The 22,911-nt window shown below is 41.4% G+C and overlaps 1 long non-coding RNA gene across 1 annotated transcript; it reads right to left on the reverse strand.

The window, feature by feature from the left end:
• Positions 1–9,546: 9,546 nt before the first annotated feature.
• LOC108534754 (uncharacterized) lies at positions 9,547–22,574 on the reverse strand. The gene is made up of 4 exons (XR_001887021.1): positions 22,463–22,574; positions 21,291–21,392; positions 12,310–12,456; positions 9,547–9,906 (listed from the first exon to the last, which is right to left on the reverse strand). It is a non-coding gene; the product is annotated as an uncharacterized LOC108534754 (long non-coding RNA).
• Positions 22,575–22,911: the final 337 nt, after the last annotated feature.

Consider the following 22,911-nt stretch of genomic DNA (forward strand, 5'->3'; position numbering starts at 1 on the left):
TTTTTATGGAGTTAGGGATAGAAATGGATATTTTGAACATATATTTGAAAGTGGAAAGAACAGCAAAATATCCTCTGATTATATGCAAAATTAAAATTCGGGAGAAACAGTTAGGTATGCTGAGCAGAGTAACAAAAAGAAACCACGCCATTGTATACCAGGCATCATTGTATATTTTCACATTCCTTAAACTGGTGCTCTAAGGAAAAATAAGAGATGCAGCTCAAAATAAACTGTTTTGTGCCCAAATAAGCTTTGGAAAAGAAGGTTAGCTGAAGTGAAACAGGTGTGTTGACAACAGAATATCTCAGCACTTTTACTGTGCTTGTGTGCGCTGTATTCTTAGTAGATCTCTACTATGAGGTACTTTTCAAATCTATTGACCATCAAAGCCCATATTCAAATGCAGAAATTTCAAGCTCTCCCTGAGAAGATTTAATGGGACACAATTCGAGAAACATTGATTCAGTTTACTTGTTGGGAAATTTAAATAAATTCACATATTTAGAAAGTTAAGCTTGCAAAACTCTTAAAGGATACAACAATGTTGGTTTGAAGTGTACCAGCACCTCTTCTCTTCTTTAAATTTAAGGTTATTAATTCTAGGAGCTACCACTGGTTTTCACCCTGGGTAATTTGCAAGTTGTTTCTGGATAAAGTATCTTGAACAAGTTGAATTGCTTCAGGTTGTTATTAATTAATTAATTTATTTATTTTGGGACAGGATCTCACTCTGTCACCCAGGCTGGAGTGCAGTGGTGCAGTGGTGCGATCATGGCTCACTGCCACCTCGAGCTCCTGGGTTCAAGCAATCATCCATCCTCAGGCCCCTGAGTAGCTTGGACTACAGGTATGTGACACCATGCCCCGTTATTTTTTTGTATTTTTAGTAAAGATGGGATTTCGCCATGTTGCCCAGGCTGGACTTGAACTCCTGGATTCAAGCCATCTGCCTGCCTTGGCCTCCCAAAGTGCTGGTACTACAGGCATGAGCCACTGCTCCAGCCTGCTTCTGATTTTTAAATCATTCTTTTGTTGTTGTTTCCCCAGATGGGTTTAGAAAGAGTTAAAATATGCACATCATATGAAATTTTCAATGCCAGAAGAAGCAATTCAACAAAATCATTGCCATAAAATTTATACTGGAGCAAGATAGAACACCTGTTTAGTTATCAATTAATACCTTTTCATTATGTTTTGCCTGGCTTTCTGTCTCCTTATGTGCGATGATACCTAGGCTAGGGTTATTTATGATTTGTAGTAAGAACAGCAATTAAGATTTATGCTTGTGGGGAAATACTTGGCATGCTGCTCTGTGAGAGTAACACAAGGCAGTGTTCTTTCTAATCCCACAGTATGGAAGGGATGAACTTCAGTGAGAAAAGGAAGGATAACTCAGGAAGGGGACAGCATTGTTAGGATCGAATTGTTGGGGAAGAGGGTAAAAAAGACATTGGGAAGTATCCACTGGAGGAGAAGTAAGGGGATAAAATAGACACTCTTGTTAGAATTAGGAGCTTACAGGAGGCCAGCATTTGCTTTGACAGAGGACAGGCAAGCCTTGCCTAGGGAAGTCTAGATCCAGGATGAGCAGATGGTGGTGAGACTACCAAAGCTGCCTCAAGCTCTGGTTAGATTTTTATTACTCAGTGCTCTTGTATCAAGATGATCCTGGTGACAGTCCAACAAAGAGGTCACAGTTCACGTGGGATTAATTTAAAAGAGGCCACATTCCTGCCTCATAGGGAGATGGACTATTTCTTAGGTTCACAGAATACCCTTCTTGACAACCAAGCACCTTTAAAACAAACACAGGGCTCGTGACTTAGTGCACACGAACATCTCAAGGATTCTGTGCTGAGAAACAGCACTTTTAAATCTCTCATCTTTCCCATCAAAAATGAAATTCAGAAAGCCCAGTGAGACAATATCCACTCTTTATCGTAGAAAGAAAAAAAATGCCCACATTTCTGGGAGGAAATCGCAAGACAATCTTGTGCCTTGACGGCCACTCAGTTTACATTTCTTCCCTCTGTCTCGGACACGGCACCCAGTCACGTTGTGGACCTGAAGTTGTGTCCTACCTTTGGTTTGCCTCTTCAGCAAACCGAGCAAACTAGAGAAATAAGGCAAACCAATGAACAGCCCCAGAGGTCTGTAAAGAGCTCAGAGTGGGCTGCCCATGACCCTGGGTCTGGCAAGGCCCTGCCCCTCCATCAGAGTAGATGCAGCTTCCAGCTTCCAGTGGGAACATATGTGTTTATATGACTTTATGTGTGGGGCTGTGTGATTCTGCCACAGTCCTTGAATTTGGCACTTCTCCTGTATCTGATTCCATCCCCTTCCCTCCCCCAATAAAAATGCACTTCAATAGGCTCTGCTTCTAATCTACATAATAAGATTCACTATTACATGAACCATGTCCATGACCTCAGGGCCAGGCATCAGGGTGGCCGTCACCTAATCATATTTTCCTAAGTGTATTTCAAGGGAGGTGAATATCCAAGGTCTTAAAAAGATGAGACCTATGCAAGGTCCAATCAGCTTTAAAACACACTGGCTTACAGTTAACAGCAGTTTTGCTGCAGGACTTCTCAGGGCCTTTGATATGTTCATTGCAAACATTCTAAAGAGTGAGAGTGCTTGCAGAGTTTCTCCAAGTACATTTCAACCTAGAACCTTCTCTTTAGAGCAGCTTTGTCCCGCAAAATATAACATGCAAACTGCGTATGTGGTTTCAGATTTTCAAAAAGTCATATAAAATGTAAAAAAAAAAAAAAAAGAAACAGGTGAAATTACTTTCTTTTTTTTTTTCTTGAGATGGAGACTCGCTGTGTCACCCAGGCTGGAGTAGTGGCACAATCTTGACTCACTGCAACCTCTGCCTCCCAGGTGCAAGCGATTCTCCTGCCTCAGCCTCCTAAGTAGCTGAAACTATAGGTGCACACCTCCACGCACAGCTAATTTTTGTATTTTTAATAGAAACGCGGTTTTACCATGCTGGCCAGGATGGCCTCAATCTCTTGACCTCATGATTCGCCGGCCTCAGCCTCACAAAGTGCTGGGATTACAGGCTTCAGCCACCATGCCCGGCCTAGTTTTCAATTTTAATTATATTGTTAATAATAGGTAACACAGTGTATTAAAACTATTATCATGTCCACATGTAATTCATATGAAATATCAATGATACAATTGATACCCTTTGTTGTTACACCATGTCTTTGAAAAAGGGTTTGTATTTTATGGCACCCTCAATTCAGACAGACCGTGCTTTGCCCAACCCTGTGCGTGGCCATGGCTACCCTACTGGATGCTGCAGATCCAGCATGTCTCAGGAGACTATTATTTCACAGAGTCGGTGTCATTTGAGATGCACAGGTAAGCACTCTTTCCTAAGGTTGGTTAATGTAATGTTGACTCATTAGTAAATATTTATTAAGTGCCAACTGTGTGTAGGACAGTTTTCTAGGTGCTATGCAAATAGCTCCGAACCACATACTATGTCCTTGCCCACACGGGATTTCACTGAAGCATGTACTAAATCACACAACTCATTATTTGAGAATTCTGGATGCTAAGACAGGATATGACAGGGAAGCTTGACTGCACCCATGGGTCAGTGGAGGTCGCCCCTACTAAACAGAGACTTGGAAGATAGCTTGGCTTTAGCTTAAACAGGGGGCAAAGAGAGGAGCATGAGGTGGGACAACCACCATAGTTAGGGAAATAAAGGATCGGTGGATTTGAGATACTTAGCACACTCTGAGATGAGGCTGGTCAGCAGCAACATGCAGGCTGTTTGGGGTGAGTGCTGGATTCTATCTGAAAAGCAATGGGAAGCCTTTGAATGTTATATGCTTAGAGGGTGACATGATCCAACATGTTTTTATAGAAATTAAATGTCTTCAAGTTCTTTGCTGCTCTGCTCATTGAGATTTGGAATCTAATTCCTCTCTCTCTTTGAATTCTGACTGGTCCTAGTGACCTACTTGACCAAGAGAATCTGGTGGATGCGAGGTCCCGAGATCTCCAAGTTCAGGTCATTAGAAGCCTTGCAGTCCACCCCAGTCTTTGGGAAAACATTCTCTTGAAACCCTGAAGTCTGACTCCCCAGAGAGCACCATGCTAGAGACAGCATGTGGATGGGACACTTGGCGATCAGCTGAAGAGAAGCAAGTATCAGCTTATGAATGACCATGGCCTCTACAAATCCCTAAGTCAGATTTGCCCCCAAGGAGAAAGAGATTTCTGTCTACTGGCCATTGGTGTCTACCCAGCAGAGTTCCTAGGCATCCTGGAGCAGAGGGGAGTTGCTCCACTGAGTCCTGTCCAAATCTCATGTTTATGAACATAGCCAATGGCAGTTTTTAGAGGATGTTTGTTACACAGCATGAGGATGTCTGTTACACATTATCAAAGGGTTTTGATAATCCCTTTGGCTGAAGTGTGGAGATGGACAAGGGAAGATGGACATGTGTGGACAATAGTGACCGAACCACAATATGGCAGTAATATGGAAGGCAGTGGCTGAGTGAAGACACACTGAGAGGTCACACAGAAAACCCTCCCTGTCTTGGTAGGGAAGGGAGATTGCTGTTTTCTCCATTTCTCTTTTCTCCTCCTTCCTTTTTCCTTTCCATGTTCAAGAATTAAGACAGGAATCCTTGTTCCTTTATTGTCTTTCCCATATGGTTTCAAGTTGGCTCGAGAGTATTGGCGGCCACTTGACTGAGAGAGTAACAGATAGATGGCTGTGACAGATTGTGTGTAGTATGTGATGATGAAAATCTCTATTGATTTAGCCTCAGAAAGAATATTTGGGTTTATCTGAAAACTGCACATCATGGTCAAGTGGCTTAAAATAAAGTTAGATAAAATTAAAACATGCACTCTCACCTCACTGTAGCTAATTAAAAGTCACTAAAATGTTTTAAGTAGGAACAAATATTATTAATGGCAAATAGGGAAAAGTGTTCCCAATAACCTAAGTGACATTCCATTAGGTACATTTGTCTAGGGTTTGTGCACCAAAGCAAAGCCACATCCTAGCACCACTTTGGAAAATACATATTATGGAATGTTGTTTCACTGGTTCATTTAACAGTGATATTTTCATTTGTGTTTATCTACAGTGGTTTTGTATTCCTAATTCTTAAAAAAAGATTTTTTTAAAATTGTAACATCTAAGGCAAAATTAAACAAGAGATTTCTCAGAAGTCTCTAAGAAAACCTTCTGTACTGTGCCTCATTAATTCATCAATATAATGCAAATTAATTGCCATTGCATTTAAAAAACATGGTTAGAATAGAGATCCGGATGTAAAACGTGCCCTAGCATGCAGCACTGCTGAGAAGAGCTATTACAGCCCACTTTTCCACTTCACATTCGGGGAATATGTAGCTACTATTTCTTCTTTAGGAAGTAAAATTGGCTGCACCTGGGCATATTATTAGCTGCTCACCACAGGGAATCTCATGCTGATGGGCTATAATTTAGCAGAGAAGGAAAAAAAGGGAAAGCCAATTAAAATGAAGCACATCACTTGGTGCCCATTTGCTGATTGCTTGTCAGAATCTATTATCTTGTATTTAACAAATACGGGATAATTAGGAAAGGAGTGAGTATGAGATAATCAAAATCTGGGGACCAAATTGTTATCCTTGCACAAGAAAGAAAACTCTGAGTCCTCCTAATCCGTCCCGCCAAAGGAAAAAAGCACACCCACATATATTCCCCCGTGAGATTCTCAGATAATTTGAGAAGACTCCTGTCAACCAGCCCCACCCCAGTCCCAATCCTGGCATGGCCCCCAGGGGCCCAGCCTAAGGTGGCCTGTCCTGCTGAGTGCAGACCCAGGCCTCAGTCATGGAAGTCGGAGACATGCAGGCTGTAGACCACCCTAAAGGTCTTTTAGAGTCAAGAAATGTTTGTTTTGTTTTCCTTTTCATGTACTTGGTCAATTTAAACAGGCTGACATCCTGATTTAAAACAAACAAAAAATGCCAGTGAGGTTCGGTTTAAAGGGTTTCTGGCTCCTCCTTAACAATCAAGGTTGTTTTAATTATAATGAAAAGCTACTTACAAACCAAACTGTTGAGATTTTTTTAAAATTACAAACCATTAAGATTGGCAAGTTCGTGGGAAAAAAGGCCCATTGTGTGAAATTTGGAACAACTTTTATGGAGGATAACTGGCCATGAGTTTCAATTGTTTGAAAAATGTGCTCACTCTTTGGTTCAGAAATTCCACCACCAAGATATAGTCTGGAGGGAAAATTATACGTGCACATAGATTTGATTAAAGATGTTCATCACAACCTGACATGTGACTGCAAATAAATGGAAACGGTTGTACGTCCAATAACAGAAGTGCTAACTATAGTGTGAGATGAGATGGAATACCATGCGGCCATTCTACATTCTTCCATGATGCAGAAGAATATTGCAGGTCAATGCAGTGTCAAAGAAACAAGCACATGTTTCAGAAGAACATCAACAGGATTAAATGATATACATTATGCATAAATTGCTGCATAAATTATTACTACCTGTGCATGCATTTCTATATACACACATACTTCTGCCACATATATACATATGTATGTGTTTTTATTATATATTTTATATACATTAGGTATATATGTATGTATGTGCACACACACACACGTCTTAAAAGTAGATGGGTGCCGGGCGTGGTGGCTCATGCCTGTAACCCCAGCACTTTCAGAGGCTGAGGTGAGCAAATCACCTGAGGTCAAGAGTTCGAGACCAGCCTGACCAACATGGTGAAACCCCGTCTCTACTAAAAATACAAAAATTAGCTGGGCGTGGTGGCACGCACCTGTAAACCCAGGAGAATTGCTTGAACTCAGGAGATGGAGGTTGCAGTGAGCCGAGATCATGCTATTGCACTCCAGTCTGGGTGACTGGGTGACAGAGCGAGACTCCGTCTCAAAAAAAAAAAGAAAGAAAAGAAAATTGATGGGAACATTATATACCAAAATATTAACAATTTTCTCATTTTCTCTAAGTGATGACTATGAATAATTTTTGTCAGCTTCTATATATATATTTTTAAAATTCTGCTTTCTAATAAGTCTGAAAAGTAAAAAACGAGCACTTTAAGAGTGATCTCTTCATCATTATCTTTAATTGCTTTGAAAAACAAAACATGTGGTGAGTAAGAAAGCCAGACAACATGGCTAAATACTCCCCAACAAATTCGTACCGTTTCTTTCCGAGATCTTTCTTTATTTTGAGTGGCGATATTGCTTCCTAAGAGACTATGACACATCTTACTTGCATGAGCTACATTCATTTCAAACCTAAGAAAAGCAGGGTACTTCAGACCACAGCTAAGCTTGAGGTATTAAGTGGCCTGGAATGTGTAATAACAGGCAGACAGATGGAGCTAAAGTCTTTCCTGGGCAGACAGCTCTATACCAACAAAGGTCAAAAATGTGATATGGGCAGTCTTTGCATGTGTCCTGGGTCTTTGGTGCTATTAAAAAAAGAAAAAATATTTTAAATGCATATCATTAAACGCCACAGGCAGATAATGTGCTTCCCTACCACACCAGCCCATGGACTCACGCGTGGCTGTCATGAAGTCTTCAAGAAAGCCCACTTTCTGATAGAAATGATAATGTTCTGAAATCAAATCAAACACACACACATGCATGCATACAAGATCAATGCAAACAACACAAGGGGCCTCGGTTATTATTTTTGAATTACATTGTATATGAGTCAGCTCCTCTTCTTGGTTGGAAGCAGAAATAACCGAATTTGTCTGACTTTAGCAGATAGGGCTTCACTGAAAGGTTACTAAAGAAAGCACAGAATGACTGGAAAGGTCTTGACAACTATAATGTGCAGGAAAGAGCTCCTGCCTGACAGTGCCGGAGTCTCGCATCTCTTCAGGAAGGCCTAACTGACCCTCGGTCAGCTCCTGAAAACTTTGGCCCTGCAATCCTCCCTGTGCTGCTAATGAATAAGTTTGTTTTATACACCCGGGGTCCTGACACCTGCTGCCCAAGCCTATCTAGGTGGTTCGTACCAAGTCAACATGATTTATGGTGGTCACCAGCTTTCCTCCTGGAAATAGGTGCCTATGTGACCAGCCCCCAATAAAAGCTCTAGCCTCTGAGACCCAAGCTGCCCTCCCTGGGCTTAGACACTTGGCTTACATCACTGAAGTTCATGGCTGGAGGAATGAATGTGTCTTGTGCAAATCCACAGGAAGATTTTGGAGGCCACTGCCTGGTGCATTTGTTTTCCTTACTGATGCCACTGCATGTTTTTTCACTGTAATGAACCATAGTCCTGAGTGTCACTGAGTCCTGTGAGCCCTTCTAGTGAGACACAGAACTTAAGAATGGTCTGAGGCACCAGAAATAGATTCTAAGACAGCCAGGCAGAAGCCAACACCCAGAACAAAGGCCAGGCACAGAAGCAGTCTTGAGTGGATGTTGCTGCTGCCATCACAGAACACCAGAGGCCGCAGCCTGCCCCCTCCCAGTTCTTCTAAGACCAACGCAGGACACTGGAGATCCACTGGCTCCCAGGTACTGTAACTGAGACTAGGGTTTCTCAGGCTTGGCGCTGTAGACATTTGGAGCCAGAGAATTGTTTTTCGTGGGAACATTCTATGCATCAGAGTATGTTTAGCAGCACCCCTGGTCCTTACACACTAGATGCCAGCAGCTCCCTCCCAGTCGTTACGGTTGAAACTGTCTGCTGATATTGCCATATGACTTCTAGGGTCAAATTTGTGCTCAGTTGAGGAGCACTGACTTAGAAGAAGCTGGGTCAGGTGTTCACAGAATAGCTACAAGCCCATCTAGAAATAGAGACTCTGCTGACTCAGATTCTGCAACTTCTTCCTTCCCACCAAAATTCCTATTGCAGAGCAATGCCAGACAGAGGACGGGTGTTCCAATGTGAAGCAGGCAAAACACCGGCACCCATCTGCTTTACAACACACTTGGGACTTTTGTTAACATGGCTGCCTTGGTGAAGGTGAAGCCTGACGAACAATAGGAATTGTCAGGTCTGCTTTCTAAGGAGAACTTTGTTTACTGACAGTCTCGCTCCTGAATTAAGAGCTGTGCAGGACTGATTAAAAAGGCGGCATTGCATTAAGAAATGAAAGGCTCATGTTTCAATAAGCATCTCTGATAAGAAGAAAATTGCTAGTTAGTGCACATGAAATCAACAGGCTGCTTGATGCCTATCGAAGTGTGTACTCCGTTTTCAGAAAATCCAAACGAAGAGTGAATAAAATTAATAAATTTTAAAACGTTACCAGGTAAAATCACTGATGAACTCTCCGTGGTCTTTGCCTTTATGGAACTTCCACATGATATCCTCTAAAAGGGGAGGGCAGGAGGGCAGGAGGGGTGCTTGTTGCCGTGGCAGTGGGTGCGGTGTGTGGAATGGCCTCTAGTGCTGCAATGACAGTGCTGTCCTCACAGCAGCTGCCTCCCTGCTTTCACCCTGATGGTCTGGGAAGGGGAGTTTCATGAGAGAGAAGCGTGAATCTGCACCCGGAACATCTGGGTTTATTGGGCCTAGGATTTTTCTGCACATCTGTGTTTTGTCAAATAATATAATAAGTTCCTAAAAGACAGAGGGTAGATATAAATTAATTGAAAGAAGAGAGCACAACCCAAAACATGCTTTTACAGAGAGCTCAGAGGAAAAAAAAAAAAGTGGAGAAACAAAAGAGGCTCTCCAAGCTTCCGGACTGTGAGCTAGTGCAGAGACAATGATCAGAGAGATGACTGGGAGAATGGAGAGGTGGCAGCTGGTCAGTTTGCTGCATCCCCACCCCGAGTCCTCATTCATCCCTCTTACAGCAATCACAGGGCACTTGGCCGCAGAACACAGGCAGGAACAGCCCTGGAGGTGGAAGGGACAACACGGCAGAAACTCAAGTGTCTACCAAGACCCAGGAAAAAGGGGAGAGACTTTGCAGCCACTGGCATGTCAGGCCTGGCAATCTGTCCTGCTTCTACCTCAGAATTACTCAAAACAGGCTGAAGCAAGCAGTATGCCACTTAAACCCACAGGGTGAAAGGAAATCTCAAATGTAAAGATAAGCAATTTTTTAAAAAAAACAAAAGCAACACCATTAAAGTGAGACATACACATTTTAAAACAGTAGAATAAATAGCATCTCATGAAGTGGGGTTAATACAACAAAAGGAGGTAAACTTTAAGTGAAGTATAGCATTCCGAGATGAATGTCAGAGGATCCTTCTCCCATGAAACTATAACAGATTTATCATAATATGTAATATTTCTAAAATAAGAATAAAATATACACATTTAATAATATTTATAAATTATTATTGACTTAATTGGAGTATTTTGATGATTACATTATTTTGAATTTAATTACTAAGGAATATTTCTCCAGCTTGACAGATTCAAAAAGATTAATATGTTGGGGTAATATTTTTTCAACAAAATATAATTTACTTATTGTTACATAGTTCATATTTCTCCATTTTGTTCACAAGCATGAAATAAAATATATCCATTAAACTATTCTAATATAAAATTAAGTTAATTCATGAAAAAGAAAGGAAATGGGTCCCTTTACATTATTTATTCTTAGTGAATCCACTATGGCTTGAGCTGATTACTGCTTTAATATCTACATATTAAGGAACTACAGAATAATCTATTCTAGGACTTTGTTTTGCCATTGCATCCACAGGCATTGTAAATATGCCAATTGATACTTTCTAGACTTAATGAATTCATATTTTTGGAAAGATGGAATTTGAATTGGAAAGCTTTTGAAAGACAGCCCAGTCAAAAGATTTGAACAGATACTTGGAGAGAAGATGTTAAGCATGTAAAAAGAAAACCCTCAACATATTAATTATTAAGATAATATCATTTAAACCATATGAGATAACACTATGAAATATAGCAGAATGGCAAGAAAGGAGGAAAGAAAGAAAAAAAAAAAGAAGGAAAGGAGGAAAGGAAATGAAGAAGGAAGGAAGAAGGAAGGAAGGAAAGTAGGAAGGGAGGAAGGAAAGGGGGGAGGGAGGGAGAGAGGGCGAAGGAGGAAAGAAAGAAGAAAGGAATGGGAGGAGGAGGGAGGTAGGACGGGAGTGGGAGGGGAGCGAGAGGGGGAGGGGCATATTGGGGATGGGGAGGGGAGGGGAGGGGATGGGCGAGCGGGAGGGAGGGGCAGGGGGGTTAGCCCTGGGGGAGGGGGAGGGGGAGCGGGGAGGGAGGGCAGGGGAGGGAGGGAGGGGCAGGGGAGGGAGGGAGGGCCAGGAGGGGAGAGGCAGTGGAGGGAGGGCAGGGGCAGTTGTGGAGGGAGGGGCAGAGGGGAGGGGCAGGGAGGGGAGAGGGGGAGGATGGGGAGGGGCAGAGGAGGGCGGGGAGGGGAGGGGAGGGCGGGGGAGAGGAGGGACGAAGGGCGGGAGGGAGCAGGGAGAGGGAGGAGGGGCAGAGAGAGGGGAGCAGGGAGAGGGGAGGAGGGGCAGCGGAGAGGAGGAGGGTAAAGGGGAGGAAAGAAAAAGGAAGGGGAAGGGAAGGGGAGAGAGAGGGAGGGAGGGAGGAAGTCAGGCAAGCAGGCAATACCAAATAATGATGAGAATATAATGGAAAAAGAGAAGAGTAAGCGAGAAAGGGACAGAGGCAATACTGAATGATGGTGAGAATATGATGGAACAACTGGAACTCTCATATATTGCTAGTGAGAATTCCAAATGGATTAGCTATTTTGGAAAACAATTTGACAGCTTTTTATAAAATTAACATTTATTTACCATCCAACTCAGAAACACTACACTGTGTTCACATACAAAATCTGTAAATGAATGTTTCTACTGGTTGTATTCATGATATCCCATAACTAAAAACAACCCAACAACCTCACTTTCAGTAGGTGAGAAAATAAACCGTGGTGCATTTATACAAGAGAATACGACTCAGCGAGCACTGATGTGAGTGACGACATTGATGGATCTCAGATGCATTATAAGTGAAAGAAGCCAGACTCAAAAGGTTGCATTTCTAGGATTCCATTTATATGACATTCTAGAAAAAGCAAAATATAGAGATAGAAATCACAACAGTGGTTACTAAAGTTGGGAGACCGGGGATAAAAATGACAAAAAAGGGGCAGGAAAGTTTGGGGGTCCCACAGAAATGTTATCTGATTGTGGTATGACTGTAAGCATATGTTCAAAAGAAGAAATACACATTAAAAATAATAAATTTTATTACATGTAAATTGTATCTTTATAAATAGAAAAACAAAAACAAGAAAACTACCATGGGATAAGTGGAGCCTGAGCTTTTGAGGTAAGCTCATAAAGAGTGATTTGGGGTGCTGTCCTCATACCAGGCATTCTCGTGAACTCCTCTCCACATTGTGCCTTTGGGTTTCATGACTACTATCACACGAGGTGAGATTTCATTCTGACACAAACAGCAAGAAAATGGGCATTTTAGGAAAGTATAAATTCCCAGTGACCTGACCGGAGAGGCTTGAGGATCACTGGTTCAAAGCTCCAGTGTATGAAACGATGCTGACTGGATGCTCTTTGCAGTCAGGCCAGGCCATGGCTGCTAAGCACCCTCTGACTTCTGCCTGGGGACCAGATGGGATGGCACCCAGAAAAGAGCGGTGTTTGCCGAAGTCATGTAGTCCTTTCGGGACATTGTTCCACCAGACCCAGGTGTCCCCGTTCCTCTTAGGTAGCATCCATTCATCTGTATCTCAATTTTGCACCAAGGGGACTTGGTAAATTTATTTAGAGGCAATGCACAGAGATGGCCCCAAATGGCAAATTCAATTGAGCAGTTAGGAATTGCTGTTTTTGAGAGTCCAGTGTGCAAAGGGATGGATCAAAATGAAAATGTGGACTGGCACTGAAGGAGGTCATGGAAGGGGAGGGAAGGGGAGGGAGAAAGAAAGAAAGGAAAGGAAAGAAAGGAAAGAAGACGGGAAGGAAAGGGAAGGAAGAAAGAAAGAAGGAGGAAGGAAGGAAGGAAGGAAGGAAGGAAGGAAGGAAGGAAGGAAGGAAGGGAGGGAGGGAGGGAGGGAGGGAAAAAATAGAGAAAATAAAAGATAAAATTCAGGAAAGGGGAAAACTACTTTTTATAGCAACTACCAACACAATGACAATTTCTAAAAGACAAAAGACTTTTAAATACTCAATTGATGCATTGCTATTTTAGGTCATGTTTCCTTTACACTTACTAGAATATTACTGGAAGCCCACAGTTATCACCTGCCTCCTATTTTCTTACCCCTTGACTTTCACCTGACCCCTGAAGTCAGCTACTTTCCTGACTTTAAAGACAAAAAGAAAAGGATTTGAGCATCTGCCCACTGTTGGAGGTGTACAAGAAAAGGTGTGCTTCAATGGAAAACACCACAATTTCTAGACTCTAGAGGTTATCACATTCTAAGTTTTCACTGTCTTTGAGCTACATTATAAACCTGTAGGTTGTAGGTAACTGATGAACACCACAAATTCCGCCCCTCATAGGGGTTTAATTGATTTCCCTCCCCACTGACACCATTCCCATGGAAAACCAGTTTTGACTCTATTTGCATATTCATTTCACTATTGCTGACAAATAAATGCTGGTTTTGACCCCCATTTCAACTGGTTATAACATTTTCCTAGCTCCCTCACTGAATGAGTTAAATAAAATCTTTAATGCATGTTCATTTGTCCATCTGCAGGAGGTACAGCCCACCCGAATACCAGCAGCACGAGGGGTCTAGTTGGAGGCTGGACTGGACAGCTCCTCTAGGCAGCCCACACTTGACCACAGTCAGCGCTTTTGGCTTGAGACCAAAAGTGGAGCAAACTCAGCTCTGTCTTCCCAGTCATGCTTTCCTCTGAGCTGGCTCCAAGTCTGCCCCCAGGAAATATCTGTTCAGAATTAAAAGCACTTAACACTGATTTGTATGTACACGATACAAAAAAAAAGAAATCAGCATTAAAGGTTATAATGTGCTCATTCTTTGTCATATAATTGGACCTAATAAAGAAACATCACATTAGTTACCTAGTAAATTTCTACTTATTACTAAATTAATAGCTATCCTCACATACATCAAATATTGTCAACACTTTCCTGGAAGCTACTGCCACCCGCAAATTGAGTCAATCAAATAATTAATTGAAGTAAAATGACTCCTGTCCAGCAGAATGGATGTGAGATGCATTTACTCGTTCTATCAAATCCTTCCTTTTCCAGAATGTATCATTTTCAAAGGAGATCTGAAGCGGAGCCCTGGCTTACTCATTGAAGACTGCATAAAATATTTTGAAGCTATTCAGAAAAAAAAAAAAAAAAGCATTAAAAACAACTTTCATATTGGAGGTTAAGTGGCAGAAATCTTTTTAGAGCCAAGTTCCTCTGTTTTGTATGCTATTTCCTGAGTGCAGTGAACTTACTAAGCACTTTGATGTAGCAAAAATTGTGATGTGCATATGTACAAATGATCCAAACACAGCAAAAAGCAGCTAAAAAAATCAATAAAGCGGCTTTTTAACAAATGCATTCTGAACTGGATCAAAGAGATAGCCTGGCAGCTACATGCTACTGATCTAACACTCATTATATTTTCATTTCAAGGAAACATCTTTTGCAACAGAAAGGTGAAGTCTGTCTGTAATGAGCTTCTTCTAAGGCAGGAGGAAAGCTTCTTTTTAAATAGGAACTAAATAAATATGGGGCCTGTGTAGGTCTCTGCAAATAAATCGGTGCGGAGGGGCTCACCTTTGAAAGAAAGGCGTCTACAAATTCCAAGAGGGAGCTTTTCATTGATTTTTCCATCTTCCTCACTGTCCTTCCCCAGAATAGACTTTCATATGTAAATATGTGGTCAAGAGCAAACACTTGCCTACAGATAGTGGTATTTTTGTTTTGTTTTGTTCTTTAAGGTATAGTCACTGGGAACTGGGAGCTGTAAAAGTTTACCCTTATCTGATTTGATGATGATATTCACCATTGATCTTATAGCCCAAGGGAGGGGCCCCTTTCAGAATGTTTCCAGGCACACAAGATTTTTTGCAATGAGTTCACTCAGCTTTGTCTTTCAATCTTCAGGTGGCGATAAGCCTTGAGAACGGTTTTTTGCCCTGTGTTCTGATCATATACACGCATTCCAGGTTATCTTACCCAGGGCTTCCTGCCTAACAGGGACATTCTTGCCTCTCGCAAAACGCTGTGTCAATTAGATTTTTGTGCCGATTCTCATTTTGCCCCTCAGCCTCTCCACATCTCATTTTCCCATTTTACTAACATGAAAACTCATCATTGCTTGTATCACTGGGTTAAAATAAAACATAACTGACTCTCAATTAGCTTCTGGCAATATGACAGGAGGAGGAAATAGATGAAAAAAGCTCAGAGACAGAAAAATCTTTTTTTAAATTTTTTTGTTTAAGAACTCCCTCATGCAATGTACATATACCAGCACTGTTGTAAGATCGGATCAAAAAAAAAAAGTAAGACTTTCCATGTTTTGGCCAGGCCCTTAGAACAGAGGTGGGGATTACCAAAGTAGGAAAACAGAACAGCCTCATCTCCAGGTGGGGTGAGAGGCACCTGGACAGCATGACCATCTGAATGATGCTTGGTGCTTGGGAGGAGAGTCTTCTGGAATGCTTAACATTCCCCCAAAGAAAAGAATGAAGCCCGACAGGAGATGAAAGCCATTGCCCAGCACTTTTGAGTTCCTAAATAACCTACCAGAAGAGCTAAGAAAATTGCTCTTAGCATTTTCTTAAAGAAAAAAAGACAGATTAGATTAGGGAAGAGGAAATCTTTGTGTGCATACACATCCAAACACACGTCCACACAAACACACACTCATCACTCCAACCTTCCAGGCACCTGCAAATTGGGAAATATCTCCAATACATTTTGAAAGAAATGAGGTGTAAGTAATTGAATGATATTCCAAATAGCTTATTCATACCAGTTATTTTATAAGAAACATAGAGAAAATACTCTGATTATATAAAGTGAGCTTTTATAATCTAAGAGTATATTTATTATGTTAGTTGCTGTGCTGACATAAATAGGTATTATACAAATATATTCTCACCATAAAAAGGCAAATAGTATATACATTTTGAAGTTAAACGTTTAAATCATTGTTATTTAGGTGTCTGAATGTGAAAATAATGAACATTTATGAACGATTTCTGAAACAGGAATGAGGAACCTGAAAAAATGAGAGATGATTATGAAGGTCAATTGATACTCAGCTCAAAACAAAATTAATACAAGAGTCAGAAACCAGGGGCCAGGTGCGGTGGCTCACGCCTGTAATCCCAGCACTCTGGGAGGCTGAGGCGGACAGATCACGAGGTCAGGAGTTCAAGACCAGCCTTGCCAACATGGTGAAACCCCGTCTCTACTAAAAATACAAAAAAAAAAAAAAAAAAAATTGCCGGGCGTGGTGGCAGACACCTGTAATCCCAGCTACTTGGAAGGCTGAGGCAGGAGAATCACTTGAACCCAGGAGGCAGAGGTTGCGGTGAGTGGAGATCACGCCATGACACACCAACCTGGGCGACAGAGCAAGACTCTGTCTCAAAACAAAAGCAAAAGCTCTTAGAAAGAGCTAGAAACCACAGAGATATACATGGAGACTAACTGTCCACATTTTCCAAAAGAAAATGAAATATCTTGGGGAATAAGAGAGAAACATTATACAAAGATGCATTATAATGTATAATACAGTAATACTTAAATTCTCCAGAAACCAGCTATCCAGGCACTTTCCTCATATGGAAGAGTCACTCAACAAAGGCCCACCATCCTGTGTCTAGCAGGCTCCTTTTTCACTGCCTCGGATGAGATTCTACGTTTCTCATCTCTGGCTTCCCTCCTAAAAGCTCTCTCAGGGCCTTCTCCAGTCTTTTCTGGAGTGCAAGTCCTCATCCTAAACTTGCTCAGTTAGAATCTCTCTCTGCCCTGCACCCACCCCAGTCACCCACTCAAGGCAGATCCTGCTGCAGGAGCTGGGAGCCCCCACTCTGTGGCCTTCTCAAGGATGTCATTCCTTCTGTTCTTTCATCTTTCTTGTATCTGCACCACGATATCTTATTCTCCATTGAATCATTGTACTCAGTGTGCAGACATGCTTGACTGTATCTCATCTTTACAAAAGACTCATAAACAAATAACTGCAACAAAACCAAATTCCCTTTAGCTGGCATTCTCCTTTACTGCTGCCCAATTTTCCTCTCAATTTTCCCCACGTAATCTTCCTCACGTCTTCCTCCTCTCAGGAAATGGGAAACCCTATTCACCTACGTCTAGTAGTCTCTTTTTGAAATTAAGTACATGTTTATTAGTAGTTTAAATCTTTAGTATTTTCGGGTCCAAATTTGAAAAAATATGGACTTTACACAATTTCTGATAGATGAATGAGTAACCAGAAAAAAATGAGAGATGTTTATGGAATTCAACAGATACAGAACCCAAAATAATATTATTATAAGACTGATTCCTGAGGGCCGGGCACGGTGGCTCACGCCTGTAATCCCAGCATTTTGGGAGGCCGAGGCGGGCAGATCATGAGCTCAGGAGATCGAGACCATCCTGGCTAACATGGTGAAATCCCATCTCTACTAAAAACACAAAAAATTAGCCAGGCATGGTGGCAGGAGCCTGTAGTCCCAGCTACTTGGCAGGCTGAGGCAGGAGAATGGTATGAACCCAGAAGGCCGAGCTTGCAGTGAGCCGAGATCACACCACTGCACTCCAGCCTGGGCGACAGAGCGAGACTCTGTCTCAAAAAAAAAAAAATTACTGATTCATGACTTTTAGGAGGGAAGGTAGAGTTGAGAAATGCCAAATTGCACCACAGGGAGCGGACAGTAGAGTGTTGCTCAACCCAGGAATATTCTTGATTTTATCATCTTCCTGCCTCATCCCTGCCCTCAGCTCATGTCAACACACCCATCAGCAGGTCCTGTTCCTGCTATCTGAAAATGTATCTCACATCTCTCCACTCAGCTCTACTTCCAGTTGAGGTCACCATCATCCCTTATGTGGACACCTGAAATAACCCCCTATCTGATCCCATACTTTCCCCTCTGCAGTGTACTCCTCATCTCTAGTAGCAAGTGTGATCTTCTTCACCCACTGTGTCAAACCCCATGTTATACTCCTTCTTAGAATTCTTTGGTGACTTTCCATTGAAATTAGAATAAAATCAAAATGCTCTCCATTGTCTCCCAGCCTCTGGTGATCTGAATCACATCTCTTGCCAACCTTGTTTTCTTTTTAGTTTCACTCAGCTCCAGCCATGCTGTCTTTTTGCATTCCTTTTGACACCACTTATGTGGCTCGTTCGTTCTCATTCTGTTGGACGCAGAGAGAGACCTTCCTGCTTCCCTAATCTAAAATAGAATATAAGCTCCTTAAAGGCAGGGGGTTCATTGCTACCAAGTTTTCCATAGTATTTCCAAAGCATCAATCACATAGTGGATGCTAAGGACATATTTGCCGCTAAAATGGTAAAGAATCAGGAGAACAGAAGAAATAAAACTTCTCAATGGGGTCAAAACAAGTAGTACAAAGCAAATGCTATAAAACTTGAAAACTTGATTCATAAGAAAGCCGCTTGAGTTTATGAATGTTTTCTTTAAACATCAAGAAAACAACTTAAATTAACTGGGGACCTGGTTTCCATATTCTTAGACGAGTAGGAAGGGAGAAAGAGCTCCAGTTGTCCCCCAAGTAACAGATTCTAACTGAGAGATACACCAACTGAGGACAGAAGCCATATCTACTTCATGAGCTTTGTGTCCCTAACATCTAGTACGCTGCCTCTCCACAATAGACAGCCACATGTTAGTTGAATGAATGGACAAGTAACTCTAATAACCTGTGCCAAATAGAAGTGAATGCAAAGAACTAGGAAAGGACACAAAAAATCGATAACAGATGTAGGTTGGGAGATCATGATAGCCGAGTGAGCCAAATCTGAAAAATTCGATAGCATTAGAACATGTGGAATAGGCAAGAAACACTGTCCACTCTATGAAAACCACAAGTGCAAATCCAACTTCTTCTATCCCAACTATGTGAGTAAATATGTTGCAGAAAGTCTGAACAATTCTGTGAGTCTTCTCTAAAATCACTTGGGATTTTAAAAGCTAGTCATTTTCTTTAAATATGCAATTTAAAGACTCAATTACAGTCAGTATAGGTTTGGACTCTTCCTTTTCTATATGCAGTCAACCATACTTAAGTCACCTTGAAATACAACAAAAGCAAAACCCTTACTCTGAGGACAACAGTAATAGCGACGACTTTACATACGTCTATAAGATGTTGTAATTTAGCCAACACTTGCGCTTACTTAAACTACTTTATCATCCACAGTGCATCTGTAAGTAGATACATTGTCTCCATGATTCAGACCTGAAAGCTCGGATTTGGAAGAAGCACAGGTATTTATGCATGGTTGCATAGAGAAATTGAACCATTATTTGGATTCAGATTTACTAACTTTAAATCAGCTGTTGCCCACCACCTAAGCATGCCATAACTACTCTTCCCCATTCTTGGACAGATTTTCTCTGCTGTGTTTTTGTCTTCTTTTCTACCCTGCTGGGGAGGCAGCAGAAGGAAACTTGAAGAACCCCAAAGTTGGGTGTCAGTGTATGCCAAGAATGATTCAGATGGTGCATTTTACCACTTTGTATACCATCTTGTGTATTTAGTGTGGCTCAATAAATCACACAACCCCAGCACAATGAAACCACAAATAATTTGTGTCTTTTGTCTTTGTTTAGACAGAAAAGATCATCCATAAAATGACCAAATATCTTGGAAGCCCAACCCTCTTTTTCTGATCCATAGTTCGATAGCTTAACTGAATTCAGCAGAGTAGCATTATTAGAGAAGTAATGAATCGTAACAGTTGGGATCATGAACCCTGGAGCCAACTTGCCTTTGTCAAAGCCTGGTTCCCCGACTTACCAGATGAGAGAACTTTGACAAATGATTGCACCTCTACAAGCCTCAACTGCACTTCTACAAATTACTGTACGTCTACAGGCCTCTTTATCTATGAAATGGAGATAACAGTAGGGTTGTCATCAGAATAAACTAAGTTAAAACAAAGGTCAAACCAGCTCACTGTTTTTGTAAATAAATTTGTATTGGAACACAGCCAAAATCATTTGTTTATGTATTGTCTGTGGCCACTTTTGCACTGCAGTGGCACAGTTATGTAGTAATAACCTAGATCTCATGGCCCACAAAACCTAAAATATATAGTGTCTGTTCCTTTACAGAAAAAGTTTGTTGACTCTTGAGTTAATACATGAAAAACATTTAGAATGGTCCGTGGAGTAAGCGCTTAGCATCTTTTATTTTCTTTTCCTTTCTTTCTTCCTCTATTTTTTTCTTTCTTTTCTTCCTCTACGTATCTAACTATCTATCTATCTATCTATCTATCTATCTATCTATCTATCTATCTATCTATCGATCTTTTGTTTTATGAGACAGGGTCTTATTCTGTCACCCTGGCTAGAGAGCAGTGGTGCAATCTCAGCTCACTGCAACCTCCACCTCCTGGGCTCAAGTGATCCTCTCAACTTAGCCTACTGAGTAGCTGCAACTACAGGCATGCACCACCATGTGGCTAATTGTTGTATTTTTTATTTATTTATTTATTTTATTTATTTATTTATTTTTTTGTAGAGACGGGATTTTGACATGTTGCCCAGGTTGGTCTCAAACTCCTGGCCTCAAGCGATCTGCCAGCCTTGGCCTCCCTGGCCACTGCACCCACTCCTATATATCTATCTTTGTGTGTGTGTGTGTGTGTGTGGTGTGTGATATTACTTAGTCTATAGCAAGTACTTAGGATGTTTTTTCTACTTCCTGTAATGTAAAATAATTTAATCTCTACTCTTATGCAGAGGCCCAGAGATTGAGAGTCACGGGTCAAACAATTTGGGATTGGACAAGATTATCCTTATACATTTCTTTGAACCTTTCAATTTTAGAAAATTCAAAACCAAATTCAAATAGAAGTAACAGAATTTACTTTGAAAGGGTTTTGAGTCTCAAAAAAACGTGTAATTGTGCATTTGAGTGTATAGCCTGTATATCCAGTTAAATGATACCCAGACTCCTTAGGGGAAGATCACACATCCATCAACTGTTGAAGTCAGAACTGGCCGTGTCACTTGTTTTTGCCAAGGAAACAAGAGAAGAAGTGAGGAAAGAGTTTTAAGAGCTAGTTTGGGACTTACTGTGTTCTCTTTTTCTCAGTGCTCCTGAGATCCAAAATTCCCCAGATGCAGCCTGCTCCCTCAGTGTGGAGGGTCCACGAGTAAGGACCATGAAAGTCCCAGCTGGGCCACCCGGGCGAATGGAGTAAGCGAGAAATTAATTAGCCTTTGTTGTTTGAAGGTGCTGAAGGTTGTTAGCCTACTACAACATAGCCTATTCTGATTGATACAGTGTTCAATGTCTGCCCTTTGTCCAGAGTATAAAACTTCCCAGGAGAAAAGGAGACAAATCATATTTAATATTAATAATCATATTCATATTTACTATTGGAGTCCTGGCATCTACTATAGAACTTGACATATACATAGAGATTAATAAAAGCAGTTATCTGGTAGCATGTGAATAGTTAATAGAAGAGGTAAACGACAATATAGACAACATAGATGTTATAATTACTATTTAGTGCTCTAAACAAAGAGGGTGCCCTTTATGACCTAGATTCCCTGGGAGGCAAGGAGTAAATGCTAATGGGTGTCTACCATGGAGCCCAACAGGAAGGTGTGTTGGCCGGGAAAGCAGAAGTGAAAAGGAAAGAGAAGCATAAAGTATGTCCAAAACTAAGGAACAGACACATTTGACAGAAGCAGAGGCAGAAGGTTCATACAGAGGTGGGGTAAGAATAAAATCTACATGATATGCATGCATTGTTGGACAAAACCCAAATTTGCAAACATTTTTGTTGGTTTAAATGGTGTATAGTGAACACTTAAAAATGGTTCAAATTGTGGATTTTATGTTATGTATATTTTACCACAACAAAGCAATATATTCTTTTTTTTTTTTGGATACAGAGTCTCACTCTATTGCCCAGGCTGGAGTACAGTGGTGTGATCTCAGCTCACTGCAGTCTCCACCTCCCGACTTCAAGCAATTCTCATGCCGCAGCCTCCTGAGGAGCTGGGATGACAGGTGCACGACACCATGCCCAGCTACTTTTTGTATTTTTAGTAAAGACAGGGTTTCACCATGTTGGCCAGGCTGGTCTTGAACTCCTGACCTCAACTGATTCTTCCCTGCTCGGCCTTTCAATGTGCTGGGATTACAGGTGTGAGCCACTGCACCCAGCCAAAGTAATATATTCTTAAAAAAAAAAAAAAAAAAAAGAAAAGTTCAGTGTTGATCCATCACCCACCTGGATATAAGGCAGAGAGTTACTGTTCACTGAGCATTTGGCCTTCACTACTGTACTTGTCATTGGGGGGATATAAAAAGTGCATCTAGACCCCATCAGCTTTCCTGGAAGCCTGGACACAAACAAAAATGCTGGAGAGAGTCTCAGATGAACATGGTAGAATGTCACCCAAAGGTGGACAGATCATTACAATGTAATTTGAGTTTTGAGGGAGTTGGGGGAAGAAAGAATGGGCTCAGAGGTTGGCTATGAAACAAAGTCACCACTTGAAGAACGTAGGTCAAGACGCCAAGGAGAGGAAGACCCTGGGGGTTGGAACATCTATGTCGTCAATCTGGAGAATAAAAGTATTATCATTTTCCAAATTAGATAACATCCACTTTCTCTCTGTGCTTTTCAGCAGTTATGGCCATTAAGGACACCAAGTTATGTAGCAGAAATTGTGTATG

Source organism: Rhinopithecus bieti, unplaced genomic scaffold (genome assembly GCF_001698545.2).
Source record: "Rhinopithecus bieti isolate Rb0 unplaced genomic scaffold, ASM169854v2 scaffold_11744, whole genome shotgun sequence".
NCBI classification, from domain to species: Eukaryota; Metazoa; Chordata; class Mammalia; order Primates; family Cercopithecidae; genus Rhinopithecus; species Rhinopithecus bieti.